We start from the raw sequence: 18,862 nt of genomic DNA on the forward strand, positions 1-18,862 counted from the left end.
CAGTCTGACTTCAAGAAAACACAGCGTGCTTACAAACAATCTTATATGGGGTTAGGGTTTAGATATATAGTCTGACTTCAAGAAAGCACAACGTGGGCCAGGTGCGGTGGCTCATGCCTATAATCCTGGCACTTTGGTAGGCCGAGGTGGGCAGATCACTTGAGGTCAGGAGTTTGAGACCAGCCTGGCCAACATGATGAAACCCCATCTCTACTAAAAATACAAAAATTAGCCAGGCATGATGGCGCACACCTGTAATCCCAGCTACTCTTGAGGCCGAGGCATGAAAATAGCTTGAACCCGGGAGGCGGAGATTACAGTGAACCAAGATTGCACCACTGCACTCCAGCCTGGGTGACAGAGTGAGATTCTGTCTAAAAAAAAGAAAAAAGAAAGAAAAAAAGAAAGCACAACATGCTAAAAAACAACCTTATATGGAGTTGGGGTTAGGATCTATATTTGGATATATATTGTTTGCATTGCAATATTCTTGACTTTCCCTGCTTTCTTCTCACTTGGGGCAGATGAGCTATTTCACTCACAAGGCAACAACACCAGTGCGAACATGGCAGCCCGAGGCTGGGGTGGGAGTGCTTCCTAGGGGAAAGCTGCTATAAAAAGGGTAGGACAAAGAAGGCTGGAGGAGAAAACGGGGGAGAGGAGAAGGAGAAAGAGGAGGGGTTAAAGAAAATATGGAGGAAAGAAAGTAGGCATAAGAGTAAGAGTGAAAGAGGATTGAGGGAAAGCACAGGAGGAGGCTAAAGGAGACAAGGGGTGGGGCAACCTTACATTCCCTGACAGGGTGAGGAAAGAAGGACAGAGCCTGCGATGAAGAATGGGGCAAAATTAGATGACCCCGCTAAGATGGAACTGACGTGAGCAGGACCAGCCAGGGAGAGCCTTGTAATCAGGGTAGAGGAGGCATCCCAGGAAGCCGAGGCAATGCTGTGAGACAACCCATTAATTCTCATTAAACTTAATTGTTGTGATTTAACATTTATTGCATGCCCATCAATGTGGGCACTTTAACGCAGAAATAACATTTGCTACTAAGGCTGGGTGCCATAGGAAGAAAGAAAAAGAAAGGAAGGAGGGAAGGAAGGAAGGGGGAGAGAGAGAAAGAGAGAGAGGGAGAGAGAGAGAGGAGAGAGAGAGAAAGAAAGAGAGAGAGAGAGAAAGAGAGAGAAAGAAAGAAAGAAAGAAAGAAAGAAAGAAAGGAAGGAAGGAAGGAAGGAAGGAAGGAAGGAAGGAAGGAAGGAAGGAAGGAAGGAAGGAAAGAAGAAAAAGAAAAAGATGCAGGGAGGGAGGGAGGGAGGAAGGGGCATGTCTAATTAGACCTTTCCCCTAGATAGTTCTTGAAGGTCCTGGGATTCAAAACATGTATCTTTTACACACCCACTCACACACTCGGCAAACAGAATTGTCCACAGACTTTTTCCAGACCTTAATAAAACAAAACAAAACCATACTCCTCCCATAAAATACTGCCATTGTGTCAGACCTTTGGGGCTGGTAGAGCCAACATGACAGCACGTTGTTCTAGCTATCTCAATCACGTTTGGGTCCACATCTCACAAACTTTGGGTCAATATCTGATGTTTGTGGACCCAAACAAACATGAGATATTGACCCATTAGGTCCACAAAATCAACATGCCCAAATCCATGCCTCATTGAACTAAATATAATAATCCAGATGGAGAAATGAGATAAAGTCACAAGGACAGGGAGGCATTGTGTGATTTGTCAAAATATAAGTACCTATACCTCATCTTTACCCAAAAAGCACTCTCAATGAGTTTAGCAATGTTTAGCAGTCTACTCTACACTCAGAGTGGCACAGATATGGCATGACTGGCCGACCAAATATTTAGTCTATCCCTCAGTAGCAATGTATCCAGTTAATTTTTAAGTTTTGTGGCTGACAAGCAGGGTGCTTAGATGGAATGGAGATGTCCATGCCTTCCAAATGAAATGAAATATTCTTCTCCCACCATCTATTTATTATCTCTATGGGATAACCTCTCTGAGAGATGCAAACAACTCCAAGACTTGCCACCTCCACTCCCTCCAGTCTCTTCACCCATGTGCAGCATCAAACTCACCCTCTCCCAAAGAAAATCCCATCTTTGTGGAGTTTTAAGAGGGTTTGAAAGGGACAAAGGATGTTTTTTCCAAGTAAAAGTTGGCTTCACTGGCCGCTTTAACTCATTTATTCCACCAACATGCTTTGTAAATTTATTGTTTTATTTTTTGTAGAGATGAAGTCTCACCGTGTTGCCCAGGCTAGCCTCAAACTCCTCAGCTTGGCCTCCTCATGCCTTGGCATCCCAAGTGCTGGGATTACAGGCGTGAGCCACCACACCCAGCCCCAACATGTTTTTAATATTTACTGTGTGCTAGACACAGCAAGGAAGATGATAAACACATCCCCTCATGTAATTTCCACCATATCCCTATAAGGCAGGTAGATTGTTCCCATTTCAGAGCCAAGGAAACTGAAGCTTGAAAGTTAACCACAGATGATGGCAGAGCAAGGACACAGTCTCAAACTGTCTGACTTCAGAGCCCAACTTGGGACTTGCTCCATGAACCAAAAACCCATCCTTGATTCAGGATGCTGACTCTGGACAGCCAGGAGGCAGCAGAGTGCATTTTTGGCTGCAAATGCGAAAGAGCCTAGAACTCTCGGCTGCGCACAAACACAGTTCAGGTCTTCATTTACCACTTTCTGGCCATGGGATGTCAGGCCAGTTACTTAATCTCTCAGAGCCTCGTTTTCTTACATAGGAATAATACAGTGTAGTGCCAACCTCAATGGGCTATTATGAGGATTATCTGAGATAATGATACAAAGTGACTTAAACAGTGCTGGCATCATGAACACCTAACAAATTTTAGACTGGGATGTTTTTAAGCAAGCAGGCTGTTGAAATTTCCAGTGAAGAAATTCTAACAGAAGGGCCTGCCCAGGACTGTGGTGCTAAAAGGAGACTGACACAGACTAGTCTTGGAAGTAGAACACAGTCTAAGCTGAGTCCTGAAGGAAAAGAGAGAGTCAGATACACAAAGTGGTGGGAAAAGGGGTATTTCAAGCAGGAAAAGATCTTCAGCATTTGGGTTTAAATGTAGCAATGGACCCAAATTCACTTAATACTTAGAGGAAGTTATTCCTTTGTGGAACATTCCAGAGATCCCAGGTAGAACCCCAGCCCCTCAAGTCTGAAGGTGAAAATTCCATCCTGTGAGAGCATCACCCCTCAACTAAGGTTCAGACAGTACCTACGAAGAGTGCCCCTTTGCCCTGTGGTCAGACTCTGGCATCTTGGTGCTATGAAAAGTGCTAAGAGTAGGATTTGATTGGGGGAAAACGGGAGACATCTGAGTGGGGAAGGCGGGTCATGCCCAGCTGGGGACATACTCTGAGGACCACACCTGAGGAAATGGTCCCATTGAGCAGCATCAAGATCCTTACTTAGGACTTGTCTCCTTCCCTGTGTGTGTGGAACCCGCCTCACCTCCTCCACTCTTCACCCATCCCACAGACAGGGCTTTCAGAGCAGGAAGAGTTTAAAGCAGCACCCCTACCTGTGTCTTGATGAGATGCAGAACTGACTCAAAACATGGCTCAGTGACCTCCAGTGTGTCTTGAAAAGTCAGGGGGTCCGTCCACACCAGGCCTGCCTTCCCCGGCAGCAGCAACCCAGGCGGCTGGATCAGGGTCAAGGCGGCTTCAAATAAATGAACATTCATTCTTCAACATACTGCGCCACAGCAGCCTGCTTCACTCACCCACATGACCTGCCCCTGACTTAGGCACATTCCCTCCAGAGACTGTGCAGGACCCCATCTCTCAAGTCCTCATAACCCCCTAGAAAGTCGCAGCTGAATACTTAGGGATCAGCTGATCCAGGACACTCAGGACTTAGGAGTGTAGTAAGCCTGGCCTGGGCCCTAGAGAGTCTCACTCAGTAGTTTGAAGGCGGGTTCTGGGTGTCTGTTTTTAACAATATCCCCAAGTGATTCTGATTCACATAAAGTGTGAGGCTCCAATCCACCTTTCTCATACGGCATGGCAGAGCCAACATTCAGCCCTGACATCCAGCAGGAGTGTGGCAACACTGGTTGGTAGAATGTTGAAAGAGGTTTGTACTGATAGGTGAACAGTGGATGCTCTGAGCTCCCCAAGGCCTGCCCACACCCAAACCCCAGTCCTTCCCTCAGGTCCTCCCCATCGCTCTACCATCCAGCACCTAAAAGCTCAGGCCAGGTGCATCTAAGACCTCCAGCAATAAAGCCCTTCTCCATTCCAATTGGCCGGTGCCTATGCCATCCTGGTTGCTAAATATCTTAACTGTGACCCTGGAGTACAGTGTAGGACCCAGAGAGGTCACTCAAAAGCTAAGAGCTCTGCTAACAAGCCCAGCACTCGTCCCAGCCCGCTCCTGACCACTGTCCAGCCCTTGACAATCACCTTCACCTGGTCCTTGGCCTAGGAAAGGCGCTGAGTGGGAGGGAGGGCAGCTCCATGCTGGCTGGTCTGCCTTTCTCAGCTAACATCTTCAAAGGCCTCAGCAATGCCTGTGAGCTTCCCAGCTCCTCTGCCATTGGTTTGGCAGGTACGGAAGTTATCTGTTTCCATGAGAGGAGCAAGCATCCATCCTCATCTTCTCACCCACGTCTGACCACACAGGCAGCCACATAGCTTCTGGACTCCCTTCCTGAGAAGTGAACAGCTGTGGCAGGCGGAACGGCAAAGTCCTATCAAGTCTCTCCAGCTGGGACCAAGTGCTTAGCGAGCTGGCACGGGGCAGTGCCGGGCCAGCAGCTGCCGCCACTGATGCTTCTCTTGTTTATATCTTGAGAGAAAAGACCCCGATTCTCTCTTTAGCTAAGAGAAGATAGTACTAGCACTTCCAGAAACCTCTCATCTGACCATGAAAGACAGTCACTTAGGGAATGTGTTTGGCAGGCAGGACCAAACCAGAGACGTTAACTCCAAATATCCTCGTAGCAAATTGGTGTCATGGAGAATAAATCATACAAGGACATTTTACTTGAAATAGAGCAATGTTAAATGATCGAGCAGACTGTTTTCCAGGCCTAGATTACGTCCTAGACCAAAGCAGAAACAGTGTTCCCAGGTGGCCCTATGCCCACTGATCTACACTTTGACAAATAGAAGGCAGCGAGGTGGGATCTTTTCTGGATTTGGGGCCTCCTTTCTGCTTTTCTCCCCTTTTTATTATTAAATGCTTCACACATATGAAATATACGTCTATACACATATGTAATTATACAGGATCATAAAAATAATCATATACCTGCCACTCAGCTTTTTAAAAATAGTAATTGTCAATACCACTGAAGTCCACTGTGTGCCTCTTTCTTCCCCTCCCCACAACCTCCCTCACAACCACTACCCTGCATCCCACACTTATCCTTCCCGTGTAATTCTCCCACACATATACCATATGGAATTTTTAGTGCAACCCATAGAGATATTTGGTAAGCACTACTCAAAGCAGATATTGCAACCTAAGGCCGTAGATATTCTGCCTGAAGATTTGAGCTCCCATCTGGCTTCTGTGCCTGAGATTCTAAGGCTTTGATTCATTGCTGGGAACTGATTTTGATGCACCAACATGTCTGGTTTTGAGAATTTCTGGTTTGGAGGAATTTTGTCAAGAATTTTTCCAACTACACCTGTTTTGGGAGACCTTGTTGCTTCTGAATGGGGAAATACAGGTTGTGGCCATGCCCAAATTGCTTGAGGGCTTTTAAGTGATTTGGGGGCTTTTAAAGTAACTCTCCTCTGGGCCTTGCCTGGGACCTCAAGGTAGCCAACCATAGAAACCAAAAGCAGCTTCTCAGAATCTGAAACTGAAATGAGATCTTGCTGCTGCTGCTGCTGCTGCTGCTATTAATCTTTTAATAAATTATCATAAGAACCTTGTGAGGTATGCAGGGAAATGCTTGTTTATTTTTTGTTTGTTTTTTTGAGACAAGGTCACACTCCCGTCACCCAGTCTGGAGTGCAGTGGCACAATCTCGGCTCACTGCACCCTCAACAGCCCCGGCTCAAGTGATTCTCCCACCTCACCCCCACAAGTAGCTGGGACTACAGGCGTGTGCCACCACACCCAGCTAATTTTTGTATTTTTTGTAGAGGTAGGGTTTTGCTATGTTACCGAGACTGGTCTCGAACTCCTGGGCTCTAGCGATCTGCCTGCCTCACCCTCCCAAAGTGCTGAGATTACAGGTGTGAGCCACCACGCCTGGCCTGAAAAATGCTATTTTTGCCTCCAGACTACAGATCAGAAAACTGAGACTCAGAATGTTTCAATTCCTTGTTTAAGATCACAAAACTAGTTTGAGGTATAATGGAAACTGAAAAAAAAAAAAGCATCTCTGACTCCTCATCCAGCAATAATTGCCATCATGTATCAAGCACCTACTATATGCCAAGCACTTTACATGCTACATACATTGTGTCATTTAATTCTACCCAACCCTATGACAGAAGTACTGCTATTTTCCCATTTTGAAGATTAGAATTGAGACTCGGAGGTCAAATGACCTGTCCAAGGCAATAAGGACTAGAACCCAGGACTCTAAGCCAAAACCTTAATCCCGCTTCTCAATGGCAACTATCAACATGGTTGAGATTGGAGAGCATGGACAAATGAGATGTGCCACTGAGTTTGCTAGGATGGGGCTGGAGATGGAGGAGGGTTTGTCTCACAGGGTCAAGCCCTCCCAGAAAAAAACCATGAGGTTAGGTCTTGCTGTCCAACAAGTAGGGGTGGGAAGTAAGATAACTGAGAGTTTTATGCACAGAGAAATCCAAAAAGCAAATCTACCCCTGCTCCAAGAGTTGCCAGACACAGCCAAGCTACTTGAAAAAGAACTGAAGCTTACAATGTGGTTCTGGATCATTGACATCAAAACAGAATGATCATTTTGCATTCCCCAGGTCACTCTCTCTTCATGAGATTATTTCTGGTTTTGTCTGTCCTCACTCTAAATGATACAGAGCAGAGTCCCACAAGAAGAGGGATATGATCTCCAAAATGACCCCCACTTCCATCTCTTCTGCAGGAACAAAAGGGCTCAGAGAGCTGACATCTTCTTCCAGTGTTCCTTGCTGGTGTTTATCAGAAGTTCAAATGCAATTTCTTTTGGGGGGTAGATACACACCCACAGATGCAAACTAATTAGGCAAGTGGGGTCACTGCTGGATGGACAAGAGCTGCAGCCTGATAAGGACTAAAAGGATGCCAGCCAAGACCTAGGGAGAAAGGCAAAAGACATCTGCAGAGGCTGTTTTGTGCACTGTGTGCATTTTGTGTTAATGCTCTTGGAATCAGTGCTAGCATGACCGACCGACTTAATGAGAGCCATTTTCGATGTCAGGGTTTGACTGCTATAGGTCACACATGTCCTGGAGGCTAGCACCATCCTAATGACCTTCCCATGAGAATCACAACTCCCTGACCATCCAAGAGGATTGTGAAGGCTATTTGCATTCAGGAGACCCTCACAGATAAGTAGAAAGGAAGCTTGAATCAAAATGTACAGAGGCAGCTAAAACAGGCCTGGAGGTCCAAAAAGGAATTCAAATAAATAGTGCCTTCAAAAGGTTGTACCCAGATTCCTGCAAGCCCCACCACCACCTTCTCTCCAATTCCATCAGAGATGTCTTATGTCTCTGTCAAGGAGAGGGTAGAGGACTGCATTGCACGAAGAGGACATGTCAGTCACAGCTTAGATAGCGCTAGCCTCCATGACAAGGAACAACAGTCAAACAGTCAGAAGGGGTGATACTGTTTTGAAGGGAAGGCTAATTTTAGATATCAGAACTACATTTCTAAATATTCTGTTCTGCACATTCTATTTATAAGCTGAATTCTTTTTTAAGCGTAAGTTGTTTTTAGATGTTGGCAAGTTTTGGAGCTTAGGACTTCTTTGTTATGGGGGCCTCCAACAGAGAACTAAAAGCATCAGTCAAGGACCAGCTATGTTCCCAGTCCACTAGAATGTCACAAGATCTGTAGACGTAATTAATATAATAGCTGGGATGATGAGATTTGGAACTGGATCACCTGGATCTTTGTCACAGCTTTGTTACTAGCTATGTTTCCTTTGGCAAATAACTAAAGAAACTTGGAGAAGTGACACATCCCTAGACCTCGTTTTCTCATTTGTAAAATGAGGATCAGACTATGCACCTCCTAGTAGAGTTCTCAGCAGGATTTAGCAAGTTCAGGCATGTCCAGCTCTGAGTATGGTATTGGGTACATAGAATTGTTCAATAAATGGTAGCTATTATCATTTATTGGATGTAGAGGCACAATTCAAAACAGAGTACAATAGCAAGCTAGGCTCTATCAGACAGAAGTGAGAGGAGAGAACAGTGAGAGTGTTTTAGTTGTTAAGAGAGCTTCATGAAGAAGAAAGATTTTGAAAAATGAGCAGCACAGAGAAATGTGACATGAAGAGGGAAGTGCCTGGACTCTGGAGTCATATATCCCTGGGTTCAAATCCTGACCCCACTTGTCAGCTATCTGACCTTGGACCAAGTTAACAAACCTCTCCGAGCCTTTCTTTACTCATCAGAAAAGTGGGAACAATAATCAGCACTTCACACTGTGATTGGGAAAATCAAGTGACACGAGGCCAGATGTTGGTATGCAGAAAGGGACCCAGAAGTGGTAGCTGTTGGAGAAATTTGCAGGATGACATAGGCTTGAAAGCAGGATGAGCAAGAAGAATGCTAAATATAAAAATAGAATCTCAGGCTGGGCATGGTGGCTCACGCCTGTAATTCCAGCACTTTGGGAGGCTGAGGCGGGCGGATCACAAGGTCAGGAGTTTGAGACCAGCCTGGCCAATATGGTGAAACCCCGTCTCTATTAAAAATACAAAAATTAGCCAGACGTGGTGGCGGGCACCTGTAGTCCCAGCTACTTGGGAGGCTGAGGCAGGAGAATCACTTGAACCCAGGAGGCAGAGGTTGCAGTGAGCCAACATTGCACCATTGCACTCCAGCCTGGCAACAGAGCGAGACTCCATCTTAAAAAAAAAAAAAAAAAAAAAGAACAGAATCTCTTACTAGCTGCCATTCATTAGTTGTGGACTAAATGCAGGTACCTAGTGAATCCCTTAGAGGGTTTGTAACTACAGGGTTGCTAAGAGACCAGTAGAGTCAGATGACCTGGATCCAAATACAGGCCCTGTGTTTCCCTGCTGTGTCATCATGGGCAAGTTATTTAACTTTTCCAACCTGTAGTTCCCTCCCTTGTAAAATGCAGATATTAATTGTGCTTTCCTCAAGTGGTTTGGTGGGGATTAAGTGAGACAATGTAAATAGTCATTAGCACAGTGCCTAGCACAAGAAAATACTTTAATGTTTGCTACCATTATCATTATTTATATTCATTTTCTCATTTAATCTTCACAAGCCCCCCATGAGTTGTGTTATTGTCCCCTTGTCCAGGGCAACCGTTAGCAAAGATGGGGCCAGCTCTGAAGGACGAGAAATCTCAGCTTCTTTGTTCTCTGACCTTTCAGATAAGCTGGTCAATGGTGCCAGGGTTGGGGCAATATGACAATTATTTTAAAATGCATTTTATGCCATAATCCTCGTCAGTCTTTTCTCATCTGGTGGTCTCCATGGCCTCACCACCTCATCTGCTGAAGGTTTCAGATTTAGGGCTGTGTGTACCCCAGAATGCAGCCAGCAAGCACATTAGTGTTGCCCCTCTGGGCACTTGCAACTTCCCAAGGTTGACACAGTTTATGAAATGTCCATTCTGATTTGCAAATAGGTCTGACACGGACATGCTTCCAGCTGGCTGGTGATTTCGATAACAACCTCTCCTCCTTGGTGCCAATTAACAGAAATTAAATGTCCCTGGCACACTTTGTAATTCAGAAAATGCTGATTAAACCCCCGCTGGGCGTCCATTATGACCTATGGGCTCCAGGCAAGTGCTGCTCCCACTCCATCTCCATTTAAAGTCGCAGAATGTTTTCTTCCTGGGCAAAAATCAATGTCACTTCATTCACTTATTCATTTTTTTTTCAACGGATATCAACTGAGCATCTACTATGGGCTATGTGCCAGGTGTTGTTCCGTACAGTTGGGATACAGCAGTGAACAACACAGATAAGGTTCCTACCTGCAGGAAGTGGAGTAAATGGCAAAGAAGCAGGAGAATTTCTACATGTCAGATGTTATGAAAGAAACAAAGTGATGGGACAGAGAATGGCTGAGGGGCATGAGCTATATTACGTAGGGTGGCCAGGGAAGGTTCTCCAAAGGGATGACATTCGAGTTGAGACCCGAAGACTAAGAAGGAACCAGACACGCAGCGTAGTGGGAATAGCAGGAACAAGCTCAACCTGTCCCCTGTCCATGAAACTCTCCATGAGGTAGGTTTCATTAACACTCTTTTTTTTTTTTTTTTTTGAGACAGAGTCTCGCTCTGTCGCCCAGGATGGAGTACAGAGGCGCGATCTGGGCTCACTGCAAGCTCCTCCTCCCGAGTTCACGCCATTCTCCTGCCTCAGCCTCCCGAGTACCTGCGACTACAGGCGCCCAACACCACGCCCGGCTAATTTTTTGTATTTTTAGTAGAGACGGGGTTTCACCGCCATTAACACTTTTTCATTTATCAAACATTTTTGATCATACAATAAGTATTTGTTGAATGAACAATTGGAGAATAAATGAATCCCCTTTTATCCTGACAAGAAGGCCTGTCATAAGAAGGATAAACATAGGGAAGATGCCACTGGAGTTATTACAAGCGGAGAGGCAAATTACCGCCCTTTTCTCCACCGCGTTCCCCATCTCTACAACGAGGGACTTGGCTTAGGCACCAGCATTCAGGACTGTGAGATCTTAAGAACTCACCTTTCAGAGGAACTGGCCCTGGCAGTGCTTTAAAGCAGTGACTAGGCAGCAAACAATAAGCAAACTGACATCTAAAAAAAAAAAAAAAAAAAAAAAAAACCAGCCAAAATGGTTGTTTGGAATTGTATACATGAAACATAAAATATAATTTCCTTCGTTATCATTAGGGTATAGTTATTGAATTTCTGCACCCACTTACTCATTCAGAAAATACTTATTACTAGTTGTGAGTCTCTTCTCTTCCTCCCTTCAGCCCTCTGCCCTCTCTCTCTCTCTCTCTCTGTTTCTGTCTCCCCCTCACTCCCCCAACCTTTCTCTGGCACAGCATTTCAAAGCCCAGGCTATAGATTTGGAACACCTGAGTTGTACCTAAAGTGTGACTTGCTGTGTGACTTTAGGTAAGTCACTTCACCTATCTAAGTCTCAGTTTTCTCATCTATATAAAGGGAATAATAATAGAAGACATCTCACAACACCATACAAAATAAACACTAAGGTATTATTATCTTTGTTACTATCCATTATTATCCTTTGATAGACAGGAATGTAAAGTTTAAAGAACTCAACTTAGGAAACTGAGACAGGTTTTTAGGGCATAAGAAACTCCAGTAACAAATGTGACAGCCACTGTTTAATGACCTGTTTCTACCTGTAGGATTTTCTATTTTTTGAGATAATTATGAAGCAGGATCACAAGAAATATCCTTCAGGAGGTCTTTTCATCTATAATAATAATTTTGAGCCAACAATTATAGAGCACCTGCTATGTGTCAGACACTATTCTATTTGCTTTACTTATATCAAACATCGACTTATTTAAAATTCCCACAAACAGACAAAATAAATACTATTACTACCCCCATGTTACTGGTAGAAACTAAGGCCTAGAGAGATTAAAAAACGTCCATGGGGTCACAAGGCTAGGCACCGTGGGGTTTGGAAATAAACCCAGGCAATCCGGCTCCAGTCTGTGGCTGCTAACTGCTTTCCACCTCAGTTAAGGTTGAGTGAAAGTCCAGACAGAGTGGTTCATGCCTATAATCCTAGCACTTTGGGAGGCCAAGGCGGGTGGATCACCTGAAGTCAGGAGTTTGAGACCAGCCTGGCCAACATGGCAAAACCCCATCTCTACTAAGAATACAAAAATTAGCTGGGCATGGTAGTGGGCACCTGTAATCCCAGCTACCCGGGAGGCGGAGGTTGCAGTGAACCAAGGTGGCGCCACTGTACTCCAGCCTTGGGCACAATGGCAAAATTCCATGTAAAAAAAAAAAAAAATTGGATGAAAAAGCTATCTCCAGACATCAGGGGGTTTTGGTGATGTTTTTGTTTTTGTCTTTTACTTCAAATAGACTTGGTTTCTGAGTGCTCAGTAAACAAAGAATTATTACCTGCCTAATCCCAAAACCCCTGGCCTGTAGACAGTGCTAATAAGGGCTGCTACTTCATACTGCACAATGCCAGCCTAGGAAAAGTCACACCTCCTACCATTGATGGGATTTTTTGGGTGCCTATTAAAATGTCAGTTGATCTTAGAGTGGAAGTTCTTTCTACATCATTTAGCACAACCTGGAAGGTCAGATTAATGTGGCAGCCAGCTTTCCCTTGGCAGTTACTTCCTTATTACTTCCCTGCCCCTCACTTGTTCTCAGAAATGTTACATCACAATAAATGTCGTTAAAAAGAGCAAACAAACCACTGCTACTCGCTTGGGATGCAGATGCTGTAATCTGGGAGGGACATTCTCACAGCTGCCGACACCAAGACTGATAATACAGATCAATGTGGCCATCTCTGGGCCCATTGTGATATTAACAGGTTGAACCTTCTCCATAGGCGGACACCCAGCATCAGCACTGGCACCAACCTAGGCACAGGGAGGAGAGGCAGGATATGTCTAAGGCAAACCGCCTTCCTTTTGAGGGCTAAAATTGGTAAATAACAAAATGAACCTCCCGCCCATGTTCAGTGGTATGTAGTGAAGACAGCATAACTCCAAATCCCGTGTAATTTATTGACATGGTGAGACACAGAATGCATCCTCGTTATCAAGGAATGCCTGCTTCTCCCGCTGAATGCAAAGCAGCCACCTGGAGCCTCTGACAGCTCTTACTTGCTGTTGTGCTGAATGGAGCACATTAGCTAATGAGGAAGTGCTGCATTGCATTTGCAGGCCCTGGGAGCTCAGAGCAGCTCAGTTTTGAGCCCAAATGTGGTTGTCTGCTTGAAAGTTGGGGCTCCTCTGGTACATTCAGTCTCTGGAGCCAAAGATCTTAGTTCTGCCTTTGTAAGTTGGGAGTTTAGGTAAGACTCCCCAGATTGATGTGATAAAACTTCCACAAACGGCTTGTAAGATCTGACTGTTCCACACCACCCCCACAAAGAATGAGGCTGTGATCATTATTAAAGTTTCCCCAAAGAGAAAACTAGCCTGTTACATCAGCACAAGTCCCTGGACAGAAAAGAAATCAGGGTCTAGATGAAAGAAAATTGGACAGGAGATAGAAAATTATCGAACCAATTTCCCATCATCCTTTTAGCTTTCTCCTTTCCTCCTCCAGCATGGTTAGTTTGGACTTTATTTGTACTCAGAAGGGCCAGGAGCCATGCAACAAAGTCATAAAGAGCGAACTCCTGTTATGTGCAATCAAACCACCTGCCCTCCCCTCACAAGGGGCTGCCAGAGAGGTTTGGCTGCACTTTCCTCTGGAGCATCCTCAGCCTAGGAAGAGAAAGGAGGCAAGAGATTGGCCAGGGAGGGGAGGATATTGATTACATGTGTGAGGATCATAGGAATGCAGGTTGAGTTTGGTCATCAAAATACAATATTTGAGACCTCAGAGAAATTCTGGGGGCTCATGGATTTTAACTTTTTATTTTTGAAATAATTTCAGACTTTTATAAATGTTTGCTAAAACAGTGCAAAGAGTTCCTGTAAACTCTCCCACTAGGTTCCCCAAAAGTTAACATTTTACCAGGTTCATTTTTATTTTTTCTGGACCATTTGAGAGTAAGTTGGAGACTAAATGCTCACTTATCCCTAAACATTTCAGTGTGTATTTTTTAAAAATTAGAATATGCTCCTACATAACCATAATAAAATCATGTTGATATAGTACTATTAACTAGTCTACAGGTCTTATTCAATTGCCCTACTATTTTTTAATTGTCCTGTTTTCCCTTATAGAAAAATTATTTCAAAAGTCTTTTCTAGGACCCCTTTCAAGACCACATCTTGCATATAGTTGTCATACCTCTTTAGTTTCCTTTAATGTGGAACAGTTCCTCAAGATTCATTTTCTTTCATGGTCTTGGAATTTTGAATATTGTAAGCCATTTATTTTATGGAATGTCTCTCAATTTGTGTTTGTTGTTTCTTCATCATTAGATTCAGGGTTTAGAGTAGGAGTAGGGGGCTTGGCAGTAACGGATGATAACCGGTAGAATGAAATAGGAATCCCTGAGCCTATACTGACATAAATAAATAAATGTAGGAGAAGGAAAAGCTCTCCCTTATGGTCAAGTGCCAACCTCTAAGTGTAAAAGGAATTATGGAATTAAAAAAAAAAACATTTGGCAACCATTCAGTAGTAATTGGTTCAGGCAATAACCATGAATGAATATTAAAACTAGTGGATGAAAGCTTGAAAAGTCTCAGAATATCTCCTCACAAGATACTTATTAGTCACTGAAGGAAAAAAAAAATCACAACTTTACAGTAGACAATCACCTTAACCAAAACACCAAAGTTAGCATCACAAGCAATGGGGAAACAGATACTGTGTACCTCCTGATATGATGCACTCAGAAGGACACAGCATCTCTTCCGGGAGAAGATAAATTTCTGCCCAAAAGATGTTAAGAATTCTGAAGAACTATAGTTCTTCCCAGCTGCATTCGCACACAACAGACTCTGAAATCCTTTTTACCTTACAGAGCCTGCCTTGGTCATCTTCCCAGGAGGAGTTCATGACAACTGGGATGCAGAAGAGAGCAAACGATCTGCCAGGATGGAAACTGCTCAATGGAGAGTTTGTGGACTGCATGATATTCCTTGAACATCAGGGATGGTACAGGGATACCAATAGTCTAGCCTCCAAGACAGGAGAGTAATAGGAGGAAGAGCAAATCTGTCTTCACCTGCAATATTAATGGGTGGTGGGCCAGAATGGAGAAAAGCAAGTGAGTCATGTGCTGCTACAGGTTACACCAAACTCCCATCCCTCTGTTACTCACTGCTGTTGTCAAAGCCAAACTTTATCTTGCTAATTTCTCACAGCTTGGCACGTAACAAATGACAAGGCAGGACATCCAATGCCTTCGAGCTCTGTGGTCTGGCCTGTCTCTCCAGATCAGATTTAGAGTGATGTAGCAGATGACATAATATTCTCTTTGGTGTTCAATCCAAAGAGGCCAATGCTTCAGCACAATGTCCCCTAGCCATCACCCCCAGCCCGACTCCCCACCAAGCAACCTGCATCCCTCTGCCACATCTTCATTCTTTTCCATTCTGTCTTTTCCCCTGATACCTTCTGACCCCGGGGATTTCTAATAGAGCATAATGATCAAGAAAATAAAGACCTGGTACATAAAGAGTCTCAGAAAAAAAATCCATGATGTTATATGAAAGATACCAAACTGCAATGCTTACAAAGAGGCTATTTCAAGTAGAAAGATATAAATATCACTTATAACCATGCATCCTTTATGTTCATAAATAAGTCATCATAAAGAACAAGCCATTAGAAGACATTCTACTCCTTGTTTTAAAAAAAAAGACTATAATCTAAAATACAATTTTAAAATTACTGTGCTAACCTGCAAGAGACATTGCTCACATAAATGAAATTCATAAATACCGTGATGTTATTTGAACCATATATTTTCATCTTCTCCTCCTCTCTTAAGACATCAATAAGAATTTGATTTTTAAAGGCACATGCTGCTCTGATTATCAAAGACAATAACACAAATGCAGCATCACTGGGATATGTCGGTTGTTTTAAAGTTCAGATCCTAATTTTACTGAGGAAGCATCCTCAGTTTTTCATCCAGCCCTGCTTGTAAACAGGATCCAGCATCAGCCAGACCATGAGCAGAGTAAGGATTGCATCTGGAGGTTACAGAAATGTTTTCTTCTATGTGAAGCTATCACATGCAGGGGTTAAACAGGCAGCCATCTTTTAATGCGATGAATAATTTGGACTTCTTAGCCACACCCTTGTCTCGGTTAACCACAGGAGGAGGTGACAATACACCACAAGAAGCCCCAGAGTTCTGGCTTTATCTGCCAGGTGGTAGGTGAGAAGGGAAGAGGTGGGATTGAGCACACTGGCTATTTATACCTTGTCTTCAAAGCCCTCTTAGTCACATTTCCATCTTCATGCATTGGCTTCTGCCTTACAATTGAGCAATAGGAAACCACCACTCCTAATTTTTGCACGTGCTGCTTTTTAAGTCTCTGGGAACTTTCCATGAGGTATAGTGGAGGGTTTCATAAGGATTTAGCTCTTCCTTCGAACCTGCTTAGCCGATAAACCAGATTTTTTTTAAAACACAGCATACAGATTCCAAATGATCAAGGATCAAAAAGTGTTGGGGATGTCAGGAAGGATGCAAGGATGGGCTTGAATGACCACAATGAGTCAACCCAGAAATGTGCAGTAGAATAGTTTGCTAATGGTGACATCTGAGTTGCATCTCCCGGAAATATTGTTTCTTATTATTACACTTTGGGTCGGGGGAAGGGGTGTTAAGGGTAAAAAGAGGAAGGAGCAAATAGATAAAGAGAAAAATTCACGCCTCCAGGAAACATAAGCAGAAAAACTATAGACTCTTGTGTCTCTGCTTGTTTTTTTAAGTACAGTGTTTTTAATAGACCAAAGAGAATCTCTATGAGTTAATATGTATGTGAATAATGTTTATAAAAGGGGTATAATGTGTTAGTCATTATGGAATATTGTATAAATAAACCTTCCATATATAAAATATATAAAAAATGATTGCTTAGGGCAGTGGACACTTAAGGACTTCCAAACCTTTCATATCTTCATCCCAAAAAATAGAGCGTTCCAGGGCTGGCAACTTATTTCCTTAGTATATTCCACTGTAAAGCCAAGAGGTGTGGGGACTTGTTTTCTGGTTTTGTAATTTGTAATAATCTGTATGGATTACTGTAAAGTGTCTGTTGCATGTGTGTTGGTGTTGGTGTTGTTTACCCACATGGAGTCATCAGAGATTTGTTCCACACTTTGTATCCTGGAAAACCAAAAGGAATTTTCTTTTCTTCGAGACAGAGTCTCGCTCTGTCGCCCAGGCTGGAGTGCAGTGGTGCCATCTTGGCTCACTGCAACCTCCGCCTCCCGAATTCAAGCGATTCTCCTGCCTCAGCCTCCCGAGTAGCTGGGACTACAGGTGCGTGCCACCTTGCCCTGCTAATTTTTTGTATTTTTAGTAGAGACGGAGCTTCACCGTGTTAGCCAGGATGGTCTCGATCTCCTGACCTTGTGATCTGCCCGCCTCGGCCTCCCAAAGTGCTGGGATTACAGACGTGAGCCACCATGCCCGGCCTGGAATTTTCTAGTAAGAAGAAAAACATACAGAATATGTCTTCACTGTTGGGTAACTCTCAAATTTGTAGCAATCCGAATTTTTTGTAAAACTGTGCTAATGGGATGTTTAATGTCAGAGTTATTGTCTCTCACTTCAATATCTAGTACTGGATAATGTTTCTCCTGGGAGCACGTATTTTTTTTTCAAGTCCTTTTTTCCTGGACTTAACATGTTCTTCTAGAAGACACCAGAAGTCATGGCCCTAAGCCACCTCCCTTCAGGACCACTTTCTACCATCGGTTTTCAAAAAACTATCCACATGTTAATTCTGTTTTATGTTCTGTGATTCTGTGGTAGACTCAGTGCTTTCAGAGTCCAGAGCTTGACTTGGGTTAGTGGCCTTAATGAAGTGCTAAATTTGCTCTTTACCGCGAGACTGATCAGAAGAAGCAAAAGGGGAAAGGGGGCTAGAGGTCCACTCGCACCTTTTACATCAGACAAGAGGAGGACTGTGCCAGAAATCTGTGCATGAAACACCATCTGCTCTTCATGCAGGGAGGGGTCAACCGTGTGAACATGCAGAGATTACTCGAGCCTTCTTTGCCAAAAATATGCATTCTTCCCAGCTGTAAGCGTGTGAAGCCAAATATGTCTTTTAGCATGAAACAATAAAAACATGTTTATTTTCACTTAATAGGTTATTCCCCAGGCCTGGATTTTTTTTTTTTTTTCAGTAGTTGATTTGGAGAGGGCAACACTTCATCATAAATTGTCAACAGTGAGCATTTGATTTCTCCCAAAGGGGTTTAACTCCTGGCAGCTGCTCTGGACATCCAAAACGGAGGGTTGGGAGGAGACGAAATCAGTTTGACGCATGGGAATTGCTAAGTTTCAGTGGAGGTAGGTGGAGAAACAGGCAAGAAACACTTCCTTTTAATGCTCAGCAGGCTGAATTCACCTCTGTGGAGCAAACTCTGGTTTGTACAACCATGAGGGCCCACAAAGGCCTCTTGGCTGGAAGTCTTCTCTGCCTGATGAGTGCAAAGGTTAGGTGCACAGCCTCAAGTGCCTGATTTCCTGTGTTGCCAGCTGTTTAGCCTTGGGTAAGTTACCTAACCTCTCTGTGGCTCAGATCCCTTTTCTAGAAAATGGAGATATAATAGCACCTTTCTAAGGGATGTTAAGGATAAATTTCTTAAAACATGTAGAGTGCTTTGAACAGTGCCTGGCACATATAAGTGCTTAATAAAATTAGTATTTTACCACCTTCACAATGTTTGCCATATCCATCTATCGCCTGTGTTATTATTTACTTAAAATTCTTATTTTAATTGACTCAGTTTTCTTTTTTGAGGTGGGGGCAACTTCATCTCTAGTATCAACTTTCATC

Source organism: Pan troglodytes, chromosome 4 (genome assembly GCF_028858775.2).
Source record: "Pan troglodytes isolate AG18354 chromosome 4, NHGRI_mPanTro3-v2.0_pri, whole genome shotgun sequence".
NCBI classification, from domain to species: domain Eukaryota; kingdom Metazoa; phylum Chordata; class Mammalia; order Primates; family Hominidae; genus Pan; species Pan troglodytes.